This window comes from Canis aureus, chromosome 2 (genome assembly GCF_053574225.1).
Source record: "Canis aureus isolate CA01 chromosome 2, VMU_Caureus_v.1.0, whole genome shotgun sequence".
NCBI lineage: Eukaryota > Metazoa > Chordata > Mammalia > Carnivora > Canidae > Canis > Canis aureus.
In genome coordinates, this window is record NC_135612.1 from 2,617,161 (window position 1) to 2,641,873 (window position 24,713).

General features: G+C 44.8%; 1 long non-coding RNA gene across 2 annotated transcripts; it reads right to left on the reverse strand.

Moving 5' to 3' along the window:
* Positions 1 to 1,123: 1,123 nt before the first annotated feature.
* Positions 1,124 to 21,910, reverse strand: LOC144291973 (uncharacterized). 2 transcript variants are annotated; one of them, XR_013359517.1, is made up of 5 exons: positions 21,849 to 21,910; positions 19,682 to 20,683; positions 15,948 to 16,047; positions 5,213 to 5,300; positions 1,124 to 2,293 (listed from the first exon to the last, which is right to left on the reverse strand). It is a non-coding gene; the product is annotated as an uncharacterized LOC144291973 (long non-coding RNA). The 2 variants fall into 2 exon arrangements; XR_013359523.1 differs by lacking the exon at positions 5,213 to 5,300.
* Positions 21,911 to 24,713: the final 2,803 nt, after the last annotated feature.

Consider the following 24,713-nt stretch of genomic DNA (forward strand, 5'->3'; position numbering starts at 1 on the left):
GAGGAGCTTTGGCCACCAGTCCAGCCCTCTAGGACTGTCAGCCCAAAGAGAGCAGGTGGATGTCACGGAGAATCTGGGACATGAGGTCAAATCTGGCAGTTTCTTGAGACACTGGGGCTGGCCACATAGCTTTTTTTTCTTTAATCTTTTTAAATTTTCTGGTTATAGTAAAACATATATAACATGATATTTATCATTTTAGTTATTTTTAAGTGTATAATAGCGCTAAGCTTGGGGTCCCTGGGTGGCTTAGTCGGTTAAGCTTCTGCCCTCAGCTCAGGTCATGATCCCGGGGTCCTGGGATGGAGCCCCACAGCGGGCTCCCTGCTCTCCTCCCCTCTGTTTCTCTCTGTTGCTATCTCTGTCTCTCTGTCCCAAATAAATAAATAAAATCTTTTAGAAAAAATAGTGCTAATCTCATTCACACTGTCATACGACTAGTCTCCAGGACTCTATTCATTTTGCAAAACCAAAACTTTATACACATTAAACAACTCTCCATTGGATAAATATTGTATAATATTTGTCTGCTTTGTGGCTGGTTTATTTCACTTAGGACAATGTCCTCAAGTTTCATCTGTGCTGTAGCATCTGTTAGAATCTCCCTACTTTTCAAGATTGAGTACTATTCCATTGTATGTATATACCACATTCTGTTTATCCCTCCATTTACCGATGGACACTTGGGCTGTTTCTACTTTTTGGCTATTGTGAATGTTGCTGCAATGAATGTGGGTGCACAGATCGTTTTTCCAGATCCTGCTTGCAACTGTTTTGGATATATATCCAGAAGTGGAATTATGAGATCACATAGTAATTCCATTTTTAATTTTTTCAGGGATGACCATACTATTTTCCACAGCAACTGTGCCATTTAACATTGCCACCAGTAGTGCACAAGGGTTCCAGTTTCTCTACATCCTGCCAACACTTATTATTTTCTGATTTTTTTAATAAAGATTTTGTTTAATTTAAATATCTTTAATAAAGATAAATTAATAAAGATATTTATTGATGAATGACCCATATTATTTTCTGATTTTTTTAATAAAGATTTTGTTTAATTTAAATATCTTTAATAAAGATAAATTAATAAAGATATTTATTGATGAATGACCCATACAGAGAGAGAGAGAGAGGCAGAGACCCAGGCAGAGGGAGAAGCAGGCTCCATGCAGGAAGCCCAATGTGGGACTTGATCCCAGGACCCCGGGGTCACGCCCTGAGCCAAAGGCAGATGCTCAACCACTGAACCACCCAGGCATTCCTTTGATTTTTTTTAAGTAGCCATCCCAGTCAGTACGAGGTGCACAGGGACTTATAAAGCAGTGCCCAGTGGACAACTCTGCTCATTCAGGGAGGGAGCTCTTAGAAGTGAAAGTTGGTGCAATGCCCCTTAGCAAGCCTACAAAATAAGGCAGAAAGGAGGCTCCCCAGGGAAGTGCTGCCTGCATGGGTAAGACACACTGGGTCTGCTCTGAAGCTCCTGAGATATGCATGAGCCACCCACAGTCTGAAGCTTTGTGCAATTCAGTGGAACAGTTTCATCAGGTAACGCCTGCATTTGGCAGGATGTGGAAAGGAAATATATTGCTCAGAGGCAATTGTTAGGAGGTGAAGAAGAAATGCCTAACCCTTTCTCTTAGGCTTGATATCCAAGTAGGGGGGGTGCCACAGTCATTGTCAAAGGAATCCCGATGAATGGGAGGCAATGCAAGAGACTGAAGGTAGAGCTGGTTCTGTCCTGAATCTAAAACATTCTTTAAGTCACAGAACAGAAACTTTTTCAGTAACATTGCACAATACAATTAGGCCATCCTATTATACAACAAATTCTTGGTACTGAAGATTTGCTAGAACACTGATGTGGGTGTTTGGGGGGACCATCTGTTATTGAACGGCTTTGCTGGCCCATTCAGAGAAATCCCCAAGACTCCAAGTAAAAGCTTCAAGTAACTGAAGCATGACTCCTTGCAGTGTAGCTGGGCTCCTTTCTTCCTGGCATCTCTAACCCTGAGATCATATTAAAATTCCCCCCAAAGGTCACATCTTCTGTTAAATAGCTTGCCATGTCTCAGGCAACTTGAACTCTATCTACCCATGGCCACCATGTCCAGATGCTAGGATCCCATCAGTGTAATCTGAAAACCTAAGCATCCAAGCAATTCTTCCCTTCGTTCATAATGATATTTTGGGATACAATCTGCTATTTAAAACAGCTGTTGTTGATTTACTTGGGACACATGCTGATTTTACGTCAAACAGAATGTCATGCAAACTTCTCCAAGGAGTCCTGGGGGAAAAAAAAAAGGAAAAAAAATAAGAAGAGCACAGGAGATAAGAACAGCATTTATACACGTTTGCCTACATCTAAAATTCTCCTGTATAAAATTTTTCAGACACTCCTGGAAATAATGTGCCTATCTAACTGACTTCAGATTTCCTATTTCATCATCCTGGCTCTTTTGCTGATGTGAGCTAAAGAAAAAGGGAAAAATCTCCCTGTTGACAGTGAAGCACTCACCAGATACACCGAGGAAGCCTTTGATAAATACTGAAATAATAATGAAAAACTAAAAAGGAGATTTTTTTTTATTTTCAAGGAGGCACCTTACCTCTTCAAATTTTCTCTCTTCGGTTTAACCTTCTTTTGTCCCCTAACCTCAACCAATTTCCATTATCTTTATCTTCTAAAGTTAAACCAAATTTACTTAGTTTAATGAAGATTTGTTATGCACATGGGTTTATCAAGGTCAACGCACACATCAGAGTGTGAGCCCTTGGAAGACACAGAACGAATCTTTTAGCCTCTAATCACAAAGCTTGGAAGATGTGGGCTCTTTGTAAATGATCAGTTACATTGGATGAAGCATGTGGTTAGTGCTCCAAAGAGCTCCAAAGCTCCAAAGAGCTATCTGGGGGACCAGACAGCTATCTGTCCCCCACTGGGGGACACCAGTGGAAGTGTGTTTTTCCTCTGCCACCGTGTCCTCTGTTCTGCAGACTGCTTTGTACTCCTCTGGCTCAGTCCCATGATCACCTCTCCTGCCTTGCCATTGGCCTTCACTAGCCTCCCCGCTGTGCAGCAACCAGCCTTCTTTGGTCTGCCCCAAGGCATTATATCAGTCTGTGCACCAGGCCCTCAGTTCTGCGTTCTTAGCTGTGCTGGGACCAAGCATCAACCTGGCTTACTCTTTTGTCAGCTCACTCTCCTCTACTCTCAAGTCTAATTGCTTCAACCCACCTCCCCATACTGACACATGTGTGTTTCAAGATGACCAAAAAAATAAATAAATAAATAAAAATAAAAATAATAAAAAAAGAAAAAAAAAGATAACCAATAAAAAAAAGAACCCAGATTTTTTTTATAGTTTCATCAAAAAGCCAATTCCAAAGCACACACAAGTGGTCATTTCCTCTTGTGATCTATGATACACTGACATATCTAGGAGTCCTCAGGGAGGAAAAACACAGGAGTCATAAAGAATCAGCCACCAAACAAATACTGCTACTCAACCATGAGAATAAAGAACAGCATGTTGAAATTAGCCAGTACAGCAGGCATCTTCTGGCTCCATAAAGAAGGCCTGGTTTCCTTATGCATCAAAAGTCAAACATAACAAAAACAATTTTTAAAGAAATGTAAAAGATGTGGTGAATTAGCAAGGCGCAAAGAAAAATAAAAATCACTACGGAGCACATGTTAGTCTGTTCAGGCTGCTGTAACAAACCCCACGGGCTGGGTAGCTTATAAGCATGGTCTCATTCATTTGGGGAATATAAAAAATAGTGAAAGGGAATAAAGGGGAAAGGAGAAAAAATGAGTGGGAAATATCAGAAAGGGAGACAGAACATAAAAGACTCCTAACTCTGGGAAATGAACTAGGGGTGGTGGAAGAGGAGGTGGGCGGGGGGTGGGGGTGAATGGGTGACGGGCACTGAGGGGGGCACCTGACGGGATGAGCACTGGGTGTTATTCTGTATGTTGGCAAATTGAACACCAATAAAAAATAAATTTAAATTAAAAAATAATAAGCAACAGAGATTTCGCATAGCGCTGGGGGCTGGGAAGTTCAAGATCAACTAGCCGACATGGCCACATTTTGGTGAGGGCCCTCTTCCTGACTCAGAGCTGGCATCTTCTCTGTATGTCCTCGCACAGTAGAAGAGGTGAGGGAGCTCTGTGGGATCTCTTTTATAAGAGCACGGATTCCATTCATGGTGGATTTACCTACATGACCTAATCACCTCCTAAAGGCTCTCCCTACTAATACCATAGTTTTGAAGAGTTAGGATTTCAACATATGAATTTGGTGGGAGGGGCACAGGGAGACGGGGACAAAAGCATTCATACTATGGCAGAGTACTTACTGTATGCCAGGTTTAGTCTAGGTACTGGAGATCCAGTGGTAAACTTAATCAGGAACTTATATTTATTGGTCAACAGAGAAAAGCAAGGGAAAACAAAAAAGGTATAACTTCGCGGACACCGATAAATGCCCTGCAAATAGAATCAGGTTGAGGGGTTGTGGTAAGACAGTGGGGGGCAAGGACTATCTGAGATAGGTTGGTCAGGGAAAGAGTCTGCATGAAAACTCTTTCGAAGTTCTGGAAGCAACCTTCAGACAGAGGGAAGAGAAATTGCAAGGATCCTATCCAAGTGAGCCTCGTGTGTTCGCGGAACTAAGAAAGCTCACATGACCAAAGAGACCATATAATGGGCAGAGAAGTAGGAGATCAGATTAGAGAGGTAGGTAGAAGGCAAATTATATGGGACTCGTTGGCTCGATAAAGAATTTGAATTTCGTCATTCATTGAATTTCGTCATCCTCTCAGAATGATAGTAATGCATTAGAGACGGAACGAGGGGATGGACGCTTTGATACACCTCTGCTGTCTCGGCCGCCAGGTCACGAGTAATGCATTGGATTTGGGGCCGCCTCAAGCTCAAGCAAGACAATGCATTAGGAAGCTTCGGCACTAAATGAGAGCAGATGGTGAAGCAATAGAATGGTAGTCTTCCAACTGAGGAGTGGTTCGATTTGAGATGAAATCTGAAGAGCGGACAGGATTTGCTTATGCGCACAATCTAGGAAATGGAGGAAGCAGAAGATCAACAGTCTACTGTCATTTTGACCTGAATAACTGAGTAGATTTATTGTACGTGCTGAGTTTGAGAAGTGATTAGATGTTGCAGATGCCGACAACGTACCTCGATGTGAGTCTGGAGCTCAGAGGAGGGGCTGAGGGTGGAGACAGGAGCACATAATGCTGAGAGTCATGACACTAGATGCAATCACCTGCGGACAGAGAGGAGACAGAGATCTGAGACGTGAGCCCCGGAGCACCCTAGAATAGTGGCCAGAAGGAAGAGATGGAACCGGCAGAGAAGCCCGAGAAGTAGCGGAGGTCCTAGAATGAATATCAGGCCCTCGTGATGGCCAGAAGCCAAGTGAAGAGGGTTTCAAAAACCAGAGTGAAGGTGGATGCCAACGAGGCCAAAAGTTCACGGAAGTTCATGGGCTGTAAGGCGGCCAGTAGATTCGGTAACAGGGAAGTGATTGAAGACTTTGCCATGATGGTTTCAAAGACTGGGGAGGACAAGACCCGAGGGAATGAGTCCAACACGGCACTGACAACTGATGGAGTGGAAGCAGGGTATACAGACAACTGTTGGTGTTGTGTTAGCAAAGAGAGTCGTGCAAGTAGGCAGTGGGTGGAAGGGCGGGAGAAGACATGACTCAAAGTATTGTTTTGGGCTCTATAGTTTGTTTTAGGATTAGAAATATTGTTAAGTGCAAGCCTGTGGGACTCATCCAGTAGAGAGGAGAAAATCGGTGGCAAGTGCTATGCACTGTATGTGTGTGTGTGTGTGTGTGTGTGTGTGTCTCCAGAAGATGTACGTTGAAGCCCTATTCCTTAATGTGATGGAACGAGGGGATGGACGCTTTGAGAGGTGACTAAGTCACAAGGGTGGAGCTCTCATGAATGGGATCAAGGCCCATTTAAGAAGATACAGGAGAGAAATCCCGTCTCTCTGCCATAGGGGAATACCGCAAGGAGTCCAGCGCAGACCAGGAGGGCCCTCGGCAGAAAGCGGACCTGCCAGCCCTTTGGGCTTCGACATCCCAGCCCCTTGCCCGTGGGCAATACACCTCTGCTGTCTCGGCCCCCAGGTCACGAGATCATTGCTGCAGCCTGAACTAGGACAGTCAGGGATGGAGAATAAGGAATGCCGGAGCCTAGGGGAAGAGGGTAAGCTCTAGTCCCTAAATGGAGAGAGGACTCGGCTTCCATAGGGCAAGTTTTTCTAATCTAAGTGCTTTCCTCTCAGAATAAATATACTAATTGCTTCCATTTTTTTTTCTTCATTTAGCAGAGCTTAACCCTGTGGGCTATGGATGAAACATCGGGATTTTTTGTTGTTGTTGTTTTTCACCTTTTCACACACCAGGAAACTAGACAATATGGTTCAGCAACGTGTCAGAAATCAAGCAGCTAATACAACTGTCAGAGCCAGGACTCCTAGCCTGAGCTCCTGAGGCCCCTTCCCCGCTCTTTCGGCTTTTCCACGCAGCGGCCGTGTCAGCATAGGCAGGGGAAGCACCACCCTGGGGACGCCGATTCAAAGCCACCAGTTTGGTGGCATCTGGAAATTAAGGAAGGCAAACTTGTGACAAATCCATTCAAAAGGAACGTTTTCAACTTTGATCTGCACCCGCCTTTTCCCTGGCTAGGCTCGCCCCGAGCCCGAGCTGACGGGCGGCCTGACTGCCATGCAGGCTGCGTGGGCCCCTTGCCTTCGGCCGGTGCCCCCAGGCATGGCCCCTGTCCAGCGACTGTCCTAGAAGGACAGTCCATCCTGCAAGGAGGGCCACCGGGGAGCGAGTTGGGCGGCCGGGGGGCCTGGAATCCCAGCTGGCGGGGCCCGGCCCGAGCGCAGGCCGCCGTGGACACCGTGGACACCGCTGTGGGGCGCGCACGGCCCACGACGCTCCCCGGGCCCAGCCCGCGGCACCTGCTCTGGCACTGGCAGCGCTGTCCCTAACGTACATCAGGACGTGGGGAGCTGTCTTTCTTCAACAGAGTTTTCTCTTTCCTTTTTTTTTTTTTTTTAAATCTCTGCCACTACCTGACTTGTTCTTTAAAAATAGGCTCATCGCACTGGGTGTTATGCTACATGTTGGCAAATTTAACTCAAATAAATAAATAAATAAATAAATAAATAAATAAATAAATAAAATAAAATAAAATAAAATAAAATAAAATAAAATAAATAGGCTCATCTTCTTCCACGGATGAACCAGAGGGGGAGGGGAGACGAGGAGGCCGGGGAGGCCGGGGCCAGGGGATGGCCCCGGCACTTCCCAATGCAAGGAGGGCTCGGGAGCCCGGACATCGGCGCTGGCCACATCTGCAGGGGCCCCTCCGGAGGGGACCCCGGCGGGCGCTTCAGCTGGTCGGGCTTAAATACCCTCCACGATGCCTCCCCGCCCCTTCCCGCCAACAGGCTATCTCACGGTCCAGGGGGCTTACCACCAGGCTGTGTCTTCCAGAAAGACGCCTAAAATTCATCCTTTGTTAACTTCCTAACCTAAGTCATGTCCGTGGGCCCTGGCACGTCCCTGGCAGCAGCTCCCCAGGCAGGTAGGCCAGCAAGCCCCCTGGAGTGATGGCCCGCCGGCCGCTGCCCTCCGTCCCTGCTTCCTGCGGGACAGGCGCGGCCCACGGGCAATCCAGGGCCCCGGCACCCAGACGGGCTCCCTCCTCCCTCGGCTGTGTCTTCAGCTGCCCCCGCTCCACCCTCGGCAGCTGTGTGGACCATCCCCACCCTGGGCCCTGGCAGGGGGTCCCGGCTCTACACAGAGCAGAGGTGCCCCCGCTCCTCCCGGGCCTGGCTCCCGGGGTTCTGACATCCCACTGGCCCTGATGGCGGGGTGGTCACCCCCAGCAGCAGTTGCACGCCCTGGTCCCTGCGCCCACGCTGCACTCGCCCGCCAGGGCTTCCCCTCTGCACATGCTCCTCGCAGCCCCTACGCAGGGCCCCCGACTCTTCACCCCCAAATCCCTCTCAACCTGCCTCCCACCGTGCACATTCCCTGGGCCCCGGAAATAAGTCGCCACGTTCACACCTTCCCCCTCCGATAAAGCCAGGCTGTGGCCTGCATCCCACACGGTACTCCTTCCACCTCATCACACGGCCACACAGCTAACACCGGCCCCAGAGCAGAACTCACACCCTGAGCCTCTCACACCCCATCTGAGGGTCTTCCTGCTTTTCCACACAACACGTGTGTCAGGGAGTGACACACAGAGGAAATAGGCTTTGCTCTGGATTCCACTGCTTTTCTAGGCAGGTGCCTCCTACCTAAATATTGTATGCACCGTCAAGAATCAACTTTGCCATTTCCCTTTCATAAGAACTGTGGATTGTGGATGTTGTTTTGAATGAAAAACAAAAGAATCTGGGTTGGTTTTTGTTTTTATTTTTGTTTTTTTTTTTTTTGGCAAAATTAAAAATTTTTCCCCTATTGCACTTAGGCCAAATGTGTCTCACTACCTAGAAACACTTAAGTACATTATAGGATAACTGAAAAGCAAATGAATACAACTTATGATCTGAAACCAAGAAAATTACATTATTTATAAAGGATTTATAAAGACAGTTTTTATTTTGCTCTGTTCTTCCCTGACCTAAACACCCACCCAGCCACGATTTAAAAAAAAAAAAAAAGCTTCTTTTTATCATCACGAACTGATGTCACTTGAGTTGCTCAGCTGTAGAATCCACAGAGCAAAAAAACAACAGAAAGAACAAGCAGTAACTGGAAAGTGAGCGAGTTGGGAAGATGTGACTAACATACCTGCACACTGCTTACTAAATCGCTTTGCATTTCCACACAAGATGAATTATGGTCTGCTTCAATTTCCACACCGTATTTTTAGTTTTTGCTTCGCTACTCTGCTTTAATTTCTAAAAAAACACAGGGTTGCACAGTTATAGCCAACTGCTTATCCCAGGCAAATTAAATTAAGCCCCTGGCATGCAACTAAGTTTGTTGCGCCTAATTGAGCAGCTAATGGGTATGGATGAATTTGAGGTACAGATAAAAATACTGTTTTCAAAGAGCCTTTCTGATTAGCATGCGCTGAAACGGGCAAAGAAAAATATTTATGCAGTCATTTTGATAAGCATGTTCAAATCCATTGGTTAAGCTCCAGGGAAGATTTTAGAGGGCTCCGGCCTGCCTTTACGTGAAGGGATGAGCTCATTGCTGAAAGAAGGCCGAAGCCCTCCACCAAGGACGTCCTGACGTCCTGCTGTGTCAACACCCAGCCATCCTCACCAAGGCCTGTGGGGCCCGTGCTTTCCCCCTTCCCAGCCTGCGTCTTCCCTCAATGACCCAACGGGTCCCTACTCCGAAGAAACTTCACTGTTTCATCTTATAAATGGCCTCATCTAATAAATGGCCCTTTGCCACTGCGCCACTGTGTTAGTGGGATGGAGGAGGGAAGAAACAAATGGTTGGGGAGGTTGCTCTGAAATATCAACGTTCTGGAACTTGTTACATTGGTTCCCTACCCCTTTGCTGCGTTGGCCGTTATTAAAGTGTTGAATGTCGGGCACTTGGCCATTTCTCCCCAAGAATCTCCTTCCTCGACATTGTGTCCTTTTTAACAATGTTAACAGTAAAACAAATCAATGTATTATTTCCCACATCTTACAATCATAAAAGAAATGCAAAAAAAAAAAAAAAAAAAAGAAATGCAGAAGAATCCCACAATGCCTATCCAGTTCACATGCCATTTAAAAGTCAATTAAGCGACACTTTAAAGAGCTCTTTTCAATGAATAAATAAATAAAGAGCTATTTTCAATGACAGCTATCATTCAAATTCCATCTATTATTTGCCTCAAATTCCTTCTAATATTCCTGGACATATATGATCTTCTGAGGGTTTTATGTTTGTGTGTTTACTGTAGTTTGGGTTTTCTTTTTGGATCTCTTGCCCATTTATAATGAGAGAATGGAGGGAATGCTATAGGTAGAGATCGGCTTATGCAAGGCCCACAGATCAAGCGCCAGAAGCATCATTTCCTGGAAACTGAAGTCAGGCTGTTGTGGGAATAATCCCCTGGTGGATGCATGCCTCGGTGGTCCTCTGTGCACTTGCTTCAGTTGGTCCCTATGTGAACCTGTCGCATCACATCTACTGGTCATATCACATCATATTTACATTTTCAAGTACTCCCTCAACCTTCAGTGAGTCCCTCCTACAAGTTTTCTGTATCCAAGTGATCTTGTTTTCCATACCTGTGTCCGGAACCTAATCATCAGAGACACAAAAATGACCATCCTGTGACTTGATCCCTCGTTTGCTGAGCTAGAAGCATAGCATCTAGCAGAGACTTTCAAGTTTTAGAACTGTTATGAAATTCAACTAAATTGGACAGCGCGGGTGGCTCAGCGGTTTAGCGCCACCTTCAGCCCAGGGCCTGATCCTGGAGACCCGGGATCGAGTCCCGCATCGGGCTCCCTCCATGGAGCCTGCTTCTCCCTCTGCCTGTGTCTCTGCCTCTCTCTCTCTCTCTCTCTCTGTCTCTCAGGAATAAATAAATAAATAAATCTTTAAAAAAAAAAAAAGAAATTCAACTAAATTGTATCCTCTAGCCCTACCCCTAATTCCTATGTTGAAGTCCTAATCCCCCCCCCCCCCAATTCCTCAGAATGTAACCGAATTTGAGATAGGGGCCTGACAGAGGTAATCAAGTTAAAATGAGGACATTAGTGTGGGCCCTAATTCCTTATGACTAGTGTCCTTATAATGAGGGGCCGTGTGGAGACAGATGCACATAGAGGGAAGATGATGTGCAGGTACAGGGGGAAGACAGCCACCAACAAGCCAAGGAGAACGGCTTGGCACGGATCCCTCCTTTACAGGCCTCAGAAGGAACCAATCCCACTGACATCTTGATTTCTGACTTCTAGACTCCAGAACTGTGAGACAATAAGTGCCTGTTGTTTACGCCCCCCAGTTCGTGGTACTTGGTTATGGCGGCCCTAGCAAGCTAACACAGGTACTCACTGAGACACCCATTTCCCATGCTCGTTTAATAAATATTGGAGACTGACGTGAAAAGCTTTCCACATCTACCAGTGGAAATTCCTCACTCTGGCTATTGAGCAATCTTTAAACAAGAAATTCTGATTTTTCTACTGCGGCTCATCTGTCTGCCTCAGATTAAGTACGTTCTTATTCTTGGCTTGAGTAAGAACGTTTATTTTTGTTTGCCCTCTTATGGTTGTGGAACTCTTCTCTCTATGGGCTAACATCAGTCTGGCAACTCATCTCTATCCATTTTGAGATCAAGATTCCAGTCACATTCTCTTGTGGGTGCAAAGGTCACAGATGCCGATTGCACATCATTTTGCTGTCCACTTACTATATCAAAATGCATACCAAATAAAAGCTTCCCTTTATATAACATATTTATATGAGCCACATGCAGACACACATCCATACGTATACGTATCAGTCTACTATTCCCCTTTCCACAGATTCCAGCTGCATACCCCGAAGTGGTCCACCCTGGAGGTCACAGGTAGAGCTCTCCAATGGAATGGAAGGGGAGAAAGGAAGGAACTTAACATGTACGTACCACCTACTCTAAGTATATAAGGTTAAGACATATTATCTTAACTGGTACTCCCACACCCTGTGAGTTACATATCGGTACTTTTACAGATAAGAAAAAAAATGACCTCGAATGTGAGATGGTCACTCACATCTGAGTGTTCTGGCCAGAATAGACACCTTCCTGTTTCCCTAAGTCTTCGTTACAATCCCACTCATGCACATACGTGCTGGCTTCCTCCTCAGTTGGAGGGAACTTCCAAAAGATCCAGAAAGAGGCACCACTCAGTCCTCATGACCACGGTGGTTTCCTCCTTGAACGTATCCATGGCAGGGCCATTAATTGAGGCCAGGAACAACACCTGGAGGCAGGAGATGTCTCCTCCCTACCTGTCAGGGCTCGGTTCACACGCCATCCATCTCTCAGGCCCAGGGAGTGTTTAATGAAGTTGATTTGGATCAGTGGAGATTGGTGTTTAGGCTATCCTCCAAGACCTCTAAAACGTCTGGGAAGCATGCCCATTTTTGGCAAGGAGTCCAGGGCTTATTGTAGTTTTATTTTTAAATAAACCTCTCTGGCATTTTTTTTGTTGTTGTTGCTTCTTTTATTGAAAGTCCTCTCAATTACTCAAATCAATTCAATCAGAATTTACAGAGTACCTATTTTGTGCCGGGCATAGCGGGGGCATAAAAAGATCATGGAGGGCAGCCCGGGTGGCTCAGCAGTTTAGCGCTGCCTTCAGCCCTGGGGTGTGATCCTGGAGTCCCAGGATCGAGTCCCGCTTCAGGCTCCCTGCATGGAGCCTGCTTCTCCCTCTGCCTGTGTCTCTGCCTCTCTCTGTGTGTGTGTCTCTCGTGAATAAATAAATAAAATCTTAAAAAATAAATAAATAATAAATAAATAAATAAATAAATAAATAAATAAATAAAAAGATTATGGAGATACAGCTCCAGGAACTCGAGGAACGAGGAAGATACGATACACCCACAAATAATGCTAAGAAACAAATGGGAATGCCAAAAAGGAGTACAGCTAAAGAGGTCCTCAAATTTAAACAAAAGAGACTCACTTCCGATTGGAAAAGGTCAGGAAAGACATTATGGATAGGAAGCGTTTGATATAGACCTTTAGGGATTCAGTTGGTCAGTCATTGAGTCAGTAAACATTCAGGGAACATCTAGGCATGTGCTAAGAACTGGAGACACAAGAGGGACATAATCCTTGCCCTCCAGGCGTCTGCAATCTAGAGATAAATTAGACAATGAACAAGTAAACAATTAATTATGGCTCATTATGGACTGGGAATTGAATGAGCAGTAGGCACTGAGGTAGCAATCTAGCTGGGGTGGGCATGGTGGGGGTAGGTGAGGGGATCTATCTAGCTTGGCAAAGCAGTCAGAGAAGGTCTTACTAAGGAATTGGCTTTCAGCACAATCTGAGGAATGAGGAAGAACCAGTCACTTGGAAAGCAGGGGTTGGAATGTTCAAGATACCGTGAGCAGTAAGTAAAAGTTCCTAAAAAGAAAAAGAATGTGGGATCATCAAGGAAGACTCAAAAGGTCGCTGTGCCTGGAGGATGAGAGCGATGGACAGGCCAGCTTGAGAAGAGGCTGGAGAAGTAGGTGAGGTTCCGGTCTTGTCAGGTATTTGGCCTTGGGAAGGAGTCTGGATTTTCTCCTAATTGTAACAGGAGTTTTGAAGAGGGTTAAGCTGGGCAGGGGCATGAGGTCAATTTACATTTTGAAAAGAGAAGTCAAGTCAGGGTGTCACGTGGAGCATGTGCTGGAGCCGGGAGGTGAGTTAGGAGACAATAACATCAGTCCACCTGTGATGATGTCTTTTACGTAAGAGTGAAGCTGGGAGATACAAAGGTAGATAAATTTGAGATGTATTTTGGAAAAAGGAACAACAGTAATTTCCTAGAAGAAGGGAAAGCAGAGCGTTTAGGCAGACAAAACAACATAAGCGAAGATTCAGAGGAGGAAAATGCTGGGTTTACATGGGCTTTGGGGAGATTAGAAGAGTGTAACTTTTCCTTGCAACAGATTTGTAGGGCATGAAATAGCATATCCTCACTCCTTGGTTCCAGTTTTGTTTCCTACCCTCCCATCTCCACTCTCCATACATGACTCATAATAATAAAAAAAGTCAAGGTTGCTAGAGATGACGGCCCGCCACGCGAACACTGAGGTCAGTGTTCCCCAGGATGTATTAGGTGTAACACTTGGTATGTGAGACACTTGAAGAAAAAGTAGAGGGGCTTTGTGGCCAAATAGTTGAGAAAATGACTTTCACATCCCCTTCCTGGAAATGACAAAGCACATAAACATACTAAAGACGTTGAGATGTCCTCCAACACACAGGCCTCCTTTTAGCTCTGTTAACAGTTAACCTATTTTTTCCTAAACTGAAAGGGCTCTGAGTCCCTCATTCCATAGAAGAAACCCAGGGATCCGATGGAACCACCGACCTGGCCCACTGGGCCAGCTACAAATTTGCAAGGCCTGGTGTAAAATGAAAGTGCTGGGTCCTTATTCAAGTCATTAGGTTGGGTGCCCGGGTGGCTCAGCATCTGGTGCCGCCTTCGGCCCGGGGCCTGGTCCTGGAGACCTGGGATTGGGTCCCACATAGGGCCCCCTGCATGGGGCCTGCTTCTTCCTCTGCCTATGTCTCTGCCTCTGTCTCTCTCTCTCTCTCTCTTTCTCTCTGTGTGTCTCTCATGGATAAATAAATAAAATCTCTTTTTAAAAAAAAGTCATTAAGAATTTCAAGACAGGGAGAGCAGAGCACCATCCCCCTCTGGGGCCATCCCAAGCCTGGGGTTGGAGGGACGGCACTGAGCTAGCACAACCATGAAGTCAGCCTTGAGGGCTCAAGCAGACTCCGAAAAGTGATCCTCACGTTAGGATCATGGTGGCACCAGATCTGATCCTTTCCAGCACGCCAGACTGGCTTCTACGAGGTAACCCAGACTTTTTGGGGGTGGGTCTTACTGCTACATTTGTAATTGATGTCACTCCTCAGCCAGGCACAACACCATCTCTGGTCTTGACCCTACTTTGGGGGTGCTGACCACCCAGGGGGACCAGCTCTCACCCTGCTTCCCACTAACTCACTACTCAAGCTAATTCCACTGTTCTTTCTAATTGTCACTCGGCTTTATTCCAGCTGGTCATGGCACATAATTACTACTCTAAAAGCAGGACTGGGGACAAAATAGAGCTTTTAAAAATATCATGAACTGTCTGATCAGAGATGAATAAGAAAGCAAGGTTAGGGGCACCTGGGTGGCTCAGTGGTTGAGAATCTGCCTTTGGCTCAGGGCGTGATCCTGGGGTCTGGGATTGAGTCTAGCATCGGGCTCCCCATAGGGAGCCTGCTTCTCCCCCTGCTTCTCCCCCTGCCTCTCTCTCTGCCTCTGTGTCTTTCATGAATAAATAAATAAAATATTTTAAAAGGAAGGAAGGAAGGAAGGAAGGAAGGAAGGAAGGAAGGAAGGAAGGAAGGAAGGAAGATAGATAGGTAGGTTAGCAGAGGGGAGAAAGGAACCATGATTATCTGACTCTTGTCTTGTTTGTGAGAAAGAACCAAGTACTTCTTATCCATATTATATGAAACATTTAAGAGTATTTTGTACATAGTGGGTACACACACACAAAAAGGAAAGTGTGCTTTCTTCCTTAAAGATAGAGAAGCTAGAGAAGTCTATGTGGAAACAGAATGAGTCGATGTGAGGAACGCCAGTGCCTCGTGAGACTATAACGTAGGTGATTCCTCGTTCTTCAAGAATAAAATAAGGGAGAACTCCAAAGGAAAGGTTAAGGATGAGCTCTGGACCAGGCCAGCCACATATTTCGGGGATAGGAAGGAGATGATGCAGGTAGATAGAACACAGGGCCTAAAAAAAAAAAAAAAAAAAAAAAAAAAAAACCACAAGACAAAAACCAAAAACACACCACCAACAACCAGAGGGGTTTAGAGAGGAGATGGAGGGTATAGAGAGTTTCCACTGTGTTGCCTGCTTTATTAACCAGGGTTCTCCAAAGACACAGGACCAGGTGGATATACCTATAAATATAAAGATATTTATTACGGGGCACCTGGGTGGCTCAGTCGGTTAAGCGGCTGCCTTTGGCTCAGGTCACGACCTCGGGGTTCTGGCATCAAGCCCTACACCATCCTCCCTGCTCAGCGGAGTCACTTCTCTCTCTCCCTCTGCCCCTCTCCCTCCTCTTACTTTGCGCACTCTCTCTCAAATAAATAAATAAAATCTTTTTAAAAAAAATACTTATTACAAAACATTGGCTCACATTAATATGGAGGTTGACAAGCCCCAGGATCTTCAGGGTGAGTCCACAAACTGGAGAGCTAGGAGAGCTGGTGGTGTAGTTCCAGTCTGCGCCTGACGGCCTGAGAAAAGCGAGAACAAATGGTCTAAGTTCCGATCCAAAGGCCAGCAGCCTTAAGACCCAAGAAGAGCTGATGTCTTGGTTTGAGTCTCAAGGCAAGAAAAAGCCAATGTCCTAGGTCAAATGTATTGGGATAAGGGGCATTTTTTTTCACTTGGGGTAGGTCAGCCTTTTTTTCATTCAGGTCTGCGACTGATTGGGTGATGCCCACCAACATTTGGGAAAGCAGTTTGCTGTATTCAATCTACTAATTTAAATGCTAATCTCACCCCAAAACACCCTCATAGAAATACCCAAAATAATTTGACCAAATATCTGGGCACCCTAGGACCCCATCAAGTTAACATATAAAATTAATGGTTATATCTGCTCAACACCCACCCCTTCTTATTTTAACTCCATGACTCCAATCCCCTTTTGGTAGCCACCTCTTGTCCACACTTGATCCATGTAGTTGGGTCAAGGCTGACCTCTACCCTAAATTTGTAGGAATGGACAATGAAAGCATTTTAACCCCATTGATAGAGTGAGTGATTCTGAGACAGGCCACTGAGTCTCCCTCAGATCCTGGGACTTTGGCTATAAGCTATTTGGAGAGCAAAAAATAAAATGAAAAGGGGAGCTTTCTTCTGGGGTTCATGAGTTGGTAGGATCTAGAGCAAGAACTGCTGAAGCCCTGTGGAAAGGACCCACCTAAGACCGATGTCAATGCACAAGAACGGAGCTGAGAGGTGAAGAGAGAGAAAAGGAGAGAAACTGAGGCTTGGTGACAGGGTTTGGTTTGAGCCCTGAGACAACTTGCCTAAGACATCTTAGTTGCACGAGTTACATGAGTTAGTGGCTTTGAGTTTCATTTCATGCTTAACTTGATTTAAAGGAAGTCCTTTTCTTCTGTAAGCAATGAGTCCTGACAGATGCTGTGAGCACATTATGGTCAGAGAATAAGCGAAGGGAACGGGCCTCTCTTATCTGAGGAGCAGCGAGCAAGCAGCTGGTAGCTCTGCTTTCCAAACAGTCCTTTGGAACTAAGTTATAGCGTCGCCGAAGGCAGCAGAAGTGAGTTGAACTTAGCTTCTGAGGCTGAAGCTAAATCTATCAGCTACTAATGTCACACTATTAACTGGAAATGATTCCGTCCTTAAAATTCCATCACTTTGACAATAAAAATCATCTGGTGCCATTAAAATGAACATATACAGTGAACTGTCGGGCTGGGGTGGGGGAGAGTGGGTGAAGAGCTTAAAACCCCTTCCTACCAAGCTGAGTGATGGGAACAGAACGTGGGACCCTGGATGGTTCCAGCGACAAGTTAGAAGGACAGGCTGGGGCTCCCTTGACATCACGGATGGTGGAATTGGAAGCCCCGAACACGCCTTCCTTGCACAGACACCGTGATGCACAGCAGCACGTGGCTCAATACCCTTAGTGAGAAGTCCAGAAGCCAGGTGAAAGGTTCCCACGTCCCGGGCAAGTGCAGATCCGGCCACATGAAAGCCGGGGTCTGGCCATCATCCCCGCCCCTCATACAGAGCCATATGTCGAAGAAGGAACAGCTCCTGCTTTCTCCCCAAGGAGCAAAGGAGCTGGAACACAATCCGGTGTCCCCATTTTGCCAAGTGCCACCCAAGGGCCTGGCTTGTACCCTGCCAGTCTTGGAGACCTGCTTTGTCCTGGGGTTGTAGAGAACAAAGTGGTGGTTTGAACTGGGGCGCGGGTGCTCCCCACGGCTCTTCCCTCAGGCTCAGTGCAGAGTGAAGGCCGCGGGCCCCAGCTGCTCCCTGGAGGGAGAGCACTGAGGGCACAGCTCGGGTCCCAGCCTTCTCTCGTGCTACCCGAGGAACCGGCTTTGGTCTCGACCCCGTCAGGGCACTGACAGGGCCCGACGGACACTAGACCCCTGGGGGTGACAGCAAACAAAGACAGCGACTTGATCTCACACACAGCTAGTCGCCACTGCTGCTCCTGCCAATCCAGAACCGACAGGCTAAACCTCTCAGATCCCAGCTTCTCTTTGGGGAGGGAAAGAATTGCACAGGGTGTTCAACAATCCAACTTTTCTGGGTGCTGCCTGAGGAATTGGCTTCAGACTCATCTGCCTCGGAGTCCTGACAGGACCTGGCACATGCTGGATGCCTGCCTGGGGGCTGCTAAGAACAAAGAAAACAGGCTGGCTAAGCACAAAGCTTTGGGAGGGCTCCAGAACCTCTGACTGGACATATTGCTGGGGGTCTTCTCCTTTACAAGGTCAGTCCACGAAGACCAGGAGGAGTGGTTATTTTAGCACCTGCACGGACACCGACATACACAGTCAAGGAAAATGGATAAAAGAAACAGGGAAATAGGCCCTCCCCCGACCCCCACAAAAGGAACAAGATCAATCTCCAGAAACTGATCCCAATCACATGAGATGTACGATTTACCTAGCGGAGAATTCAAAATAACCATGATAACGATGCTTACTGAGGTCAGGAGAACGATGCATGAACAAAGCGAAAATGCCAACAAACAGAAAAGATTTTGGCAAAGTATCAAATTAACAAACAGGCCGCTGAAGATAACTGAACTGAAAAATACACGCGCCCAACAAAGACACTGCAAGGAAAGAGAACTACAGGCCAATATCCCTGATGAACATAGATACAAAATCCTCCATAAAATCCTAGCAAACCAAATTCAACAGCACATTAAAGGGATCATATACCATGACCAAGTGGTATTTATCCCTGGGATGCAAAGATGGTTCAGCATATGAAAATCAATTAATGTGATATGCTTCATTAACAGGATGAGGGGTAAAAATCACATGATCATCTCAAAGGATGAAGAAAAGGTGTTTGATAAAATTGAACTGCCTTTCATGACAAAAATGCTCAATAAACTAGGTATAGGAGGAATGTACCTCAACATATATAAGCCACACATGAAAAGTCCACAGCTAATACCAGACTCAAAGGTGAAAACTGGAAATCTTTTCCACGAATACCAAGAGCAACGCAAAGAGGCCTGCTCTTGCCACTCCTATTTCACACAGTCCTGGGGGGGTCCTAGACAGAGAAATCAGGCAGGAACGAGAAATGAAAGCATGCAAATCAGAAAGAAAAAAGTAAAAGTGTCCCTGTTTGCCAACAGCATGGTTTTCTATATAAGAAACCCTAAAGGCATCACAAAAAAATCTTAAAACTAATAAATATAGTAAAGTTGTAGCACACAAAAATCAACATATAAAAATCAGTTGTCTCTCTATATGCAGATAACAAACTCCCTGGAAAGGAGATCGGGGGCGGGGGAGGGGGAACAAGTTCATTTACAATAGCATCAAAAAGAATAAAATATGACGGTGCTAACTTCAAACAATGCGTGTTGATTACAATGACGTTTCCTTCTTTCACTCTCTCCTCCCCCCCTTTCCTTCCTTCCTTCTTTTTTTTCAATAATTTTCGAGCCCTTGGCTGTTCCAAGCACTATGCCCATCACAAGGGTTATGAAAACAAGCCCTGAAGAGGTTTAGGGCTGGGTTTGGGAAGGTCGCGGTGGTGGGAAGGGAGCAAAGCATGCATCACTGTCACAGTGCTGGACGAGAGTGTTGCGAGAGTGACACAGAAACATCTCGAAAGCACACGGAGGGAGGGACTCACCCATGGCCGCCCTTTGTAGGGATGTCATCTCGAATGTTTGCCACCAGTGTGGGTCTCAGGGTTGGGAGAGCAGAACATCTGAAAAGATCATTTCTATCACTTAACCTTGGAATCTTCTAACTGGTCACATTTCCTTCTTTGCTTTTGGCCAAGCAAATGCTTAGAGCTGATAATACAGGGCCGATTCTCCTGTAACTCTGGCTCACTAGGACAATTATTTCATATCCTAACCGACCCCTGAGTTTACCTTATTTGTAAATGTTTTCATTCTATCGTGCTATGTTACATTCATCTAAAATATCCAAAAGCCTTTGATAATGAAGATGCATGGATAAATTATGTACATATACATCTTTGTAAGTAATTTTTCAGCTCCTTACAATAAAACAGGGGTCTTTAAAATGAAAATTCCAGAACAGACAAGAATTCTTTTACAGCAGCCCTATGACTCTTACTTTAATAAAGAAAGTGGCACGTACTGCTTCAAGGAAATACAGGTACATCAGTTGGACAAAACGAATGGCCAAGAAACCAATACTTGGTTTGTATTCATAATATTTAGTGTTTGTATATATAATGATTTAGTGCAAGATAAATGTAGTGTAATTAAATGTATCGTAATTTAATGGGGGAAAAAGAGCAAATATGCAATAAACAGTGCTGGAATAACTATAACACTATTTTGAAGAAAAAAATGTTACCTTGATCAAATAAAAGTTCTGATGGCTTAAAGAGTGAAATGTTAAAAATTAGCCTCAAACAAATGAGAAGAAAGCATATTTAATACTTATCAGATATTGATGTTTGGAATGTCTTATAAAGAATTAACCAATGTGAGGAGCCTGGGTAGCTCAGTCAGTTGAGTGTCTGCCTTTGGCTCAGGTCATGATCCTGGGGTCTTGGGATCAAGTCCTGCTTTGGGCTCCTTGTTCAGTTGGGGGGGGTCTGCTTCTCCTTCTGCCTCTGCCTGCTGCTCCCCCTGCTTCTGCGCGCTCTCTCTCTCTGTAACGTGAACAAATAAAAATCTTCCTAAAAAATGAATTAACCAATATAAGAATCAAAATAGAAAGGGGCAGTAGAAGCGGCCATAAAATGGAAAAAATTTCTATATAAAAAAATACTAAATCTCAATTGGTAAACAATATACTGGCAGATATTATTTGATATGAAACATGCTAGTTCAATACATAACATCTTTTAATATAAAGGTGTTAAAGGAAAAAAGTAAGACAAGCACTAACGTGATTATAACCATGGGCCGAGGGCTATAACAAACTAGAAAAATAAAAACCACAAAGGGCCATTAAGTACAATCTCTCAATATTCCTGGTCTGTAAATTCAGTTTTTAGGATTTTCCCTAAGGAAACAGTCTGTGGTGAGTCAGAGAGTGTGGGTTTAGATGGAGCCTCCTGCAGAACAGTGAAACACTGGATGTGTCCTCAATGACCAACAATAAAGGAAGTAATCCAATAAATTTCAAAGGTAATGTAATAAAATGGGGGACAGTTTGTAAAACTACTTCCAAATTGCTTTAAATAAATTAATAATTTTTAAAAACAACCTTAAAACGCTAAGTACGATTCCAAGACCATGTATGTAAATAAATAAAATAACAGGCAGTAGGATCATAAGTAATCTTTTTTAGCATAAGTATTTTTTAAAACTGCCTTCTATTTTTTTTTCTTGTCTACAACGAGTATATGGAATTTTATAGGTGACACCAAAATTTGTTGAATTTCAAGAAATTTTAAAAAGAAAGAAAATTCATTTCCTTCATACGTTTTCACTGAGCTTCAGAGAGAAAAGTGGAGGAGGAAAACAGTACGTATAATGGGAGGACTGTGTTTAAGCCTCCCATTCCTAAAGGAACCTCAGAAAAGCCGGCCCCTCAAGCTCCCAGGTCTTAATCAGGAACGCAGCCCCGGAACGGGGTCTTGCACAGCCTGAATACAGCTGCTGCTGGAGGTAGGGTGTGGGGCAGCGACCCCCTGTTGTTTGTAGGATCTCAGTTCCCGGGTCTCCTGGCAGCCGTTTCCAGGCAGGCCCACTTCACAGACTGAGGGAGCATTGAAGGACACACCTAAACCTGGTTTGGCATCAGACTTGACACTGAGGGGCTGCTGAGAAATGCTGCCTGGCTCGCGGAGAGGCTACATGGAGTCTTACCAGCCTGAGCGCCCTCCGGGGCCCTCCTCCTTCCTCCCTGTCACCGTCTAGCTGAGTGACCACGGCAAAACACACCTAATCTTCGGAGTCTCCGTTTCCTCAAGTGTGAAATAGAGATTATAATCTCTACCTCATGGTGCCGTGAGCAGGGCTGCACGTACTGTACAACTATATTGGTTGTTAAAATATTGAACTTCTCAGTACGAGCTGGTAAACAAGCACTGCCCTAGGCCCTTGGGGTTCCTGATGGCCCCTCCTCGCCTCGTCTGCAATCTTCCCATCAAAGACAGAAAGGCCTCCAGGACCCTGCGCCCACAATATTCCACGATGCCATTCGAATTATCCATCAAGGTGACTGATTGTCAAATAGTTTGAATATCTTCTCGGGTTGTGGTAATTAAATATGAATGAGGTGATTCACATGAGTGAGATCACAGGCTGAGGAGATCTGGAGCTTTTTTTTTCCAAGAAGCATATACTTGCGGTAATCTCCTCAGGTCAACAGGATACTTCGCCTGTTGGGATGAAGCTCCTTTCCCTACCAAGGTGAGGAAGCCTTGGGGGAGAGATGGAGAGTCCAGCCTGGAACGACCCAGCAGCAACCCTGCAGCCTCTATGTGCTGCCTGCCTGGGTTGAGAGGAGTGGGCAAGGTCGGCTGGCACGAAGCCTCACTATGTAATCGCCACGAGGGGCCTCCTTAGCCTTGCTACTGGCTCAGGAAGAGCAATACTGATTTGTTTTGTTTTGTTTTGTTTTACAATAAAAATAGTTTTTCTGAAGAGCAGATACACGGCTTTAGATTTTAATAGATCATCTGAGAGTTTTTGACACGGATAAAGTTGAGGAGCTGAACTTCTGGCCTAGCTCGCCTCAGGCCCGGGCTGCCTATGCTTCAGAAAATGGTCTCTAAGGGAAAAAAAAAAACTCTTAATTTAAGATTCTGGTCTTTTCTTGAGGGCATTTTGTCCATTCCTGAGAAAAGGCAGGCCTAGGACAGTCTGCTCAGAGACATTTCATGAGTGGTCACAAATTCTGGTAGATACCCCTCATCATGGACAATCAACACCCTTACCCTTTTCTTCATGAAACATTTTTTTTTTTTCCCTTTTATGTGAAAATACTGAGAAACCTTCTGGAAGGTTTCTAACATCCAACACAAATGTGTTATCTAAATTTTCCATCTAAAATTTCTGGGAAATTTGCACATTAATGATACTAACATGATTCCAACTTCCACAAGAATTACTTCTTTCCTGCCCTTGATTAATGTACTACAAGAAAACACTATGTGATATGGGACTGGGGCAGTTTTGGAGCATTGTCCTATGGGGGGAATGAGAGTTACACTGATCCGAGGGCATTTAAGTGACTTAGAATTCAGATGCCTTTTTTTCACGTTATGTTTCCTGTTGGAAATGTGATGGTCTTAACACCATACGCCCTATTCATTCCCTGTCCTTGTAAAGTCCTGGGGAGGAGAGAAAATTCCAAATTCTGTGCTCATGTCTTTTGGGGGGGGGGGCACTTAATTTGTAGGCCTGTTATACCAATTTGGAAACCTAAAACTCAAAAGGCTCTAGTACCCCTAAAGACAGTCTCATGGACTGTTACCACGTGATTTGGGTTTGGGTTTCTTTTTTTCCTCTCTAGGATTAGAAAACCTTGTGAACCTTATAACCAGAGTTTGGATGAGGGCAACTTGCGCTTTTCACAGGTGTTCTTGCCTGTGACAAAGGACAAATTAAGTCTCTGAAATACTCATCTGCTAGCTTTTTCTGATGACTTCTATTTCAAGGTCTTCTCTCTCTAATTAGCCTCCCCAAATGGACTGTTTAATGCATAACCAATCTTGAACTTGCTCTTTTCTCTGACTGAAGAGAAAATTGCACTTCATTTTGTTGAGCTATGGTGCTTATGTTGCACATTTATCAACGAGTGATATTTTAGAATTCTGGATGGCAGCTGTTCAGAGTTTCCTCATTGGCAATATTAGATTGGGAATTACTAATGATGAATATATAAACCCTCTTTAATATACAATCTAATCAAAATTGTTCTAAATATTTAGCTTCTTAAATTCAAATTATTTTCCAAAGTATATCAGTCTAATGTGAACAAGAAACACTCTTTTTAGGGTCTAGAGGAAAGTTGAAACATTTATAACATTTGTCACAGGGCCAAATAAATCACTGATAACAATATAATGCAGTGTGTTGATTTTAATATCTTCCTAGCTCTGCATCTACATCATTTTAATCTATTTCTATTAGTTTCTTTTCAACAGTAAATAAAATACTTCAAAAAAAAATCTTAGTCTGAAAAAAAAATGGCTCTGCTTGCTTTGTGTTGTTTTACCAAAGTCGTTTTTCATTTTTATTTATTTATTTTTTCCAATGTCATTTTTTAATGTTCGTTTTTGTTTGTTCTTCTACAGCACGTAAAGAAGTGGAAAAAAATATGTACATACAAGCTGAAATACAACTAGCGAATGGAGTTCACAGCATGATCCCTTTTAGTGCTCGATGCCACACTTGCGTGGGCAACAAACAGCCATGTCTCTCGGTGCCTACAAGCAGGCAGGGTTCCCTTGAAGCGAGCAAGAATCTGTGCAAGGACTGGAGGGCAAGTGCTTGGGGGACCAAGAGCCCAGGGTATTGGAAAAACTTCGCTGACGTTCCTTTCTAAGAACCAAGACTCTTACCTCTTCATAGCAGTCTTGAATTGAACGGTCGGTGGGAACAGAAGCTAAAACTCCTCCGGTTTGGGGGTGGGGGGGAGGTAGGGAGATATTGACCAAAGAAATATCAAACTGAGGTGAGTTACAGAATCAAGGAACGAATAATGGTCCAAGATGGGTTCTGTGG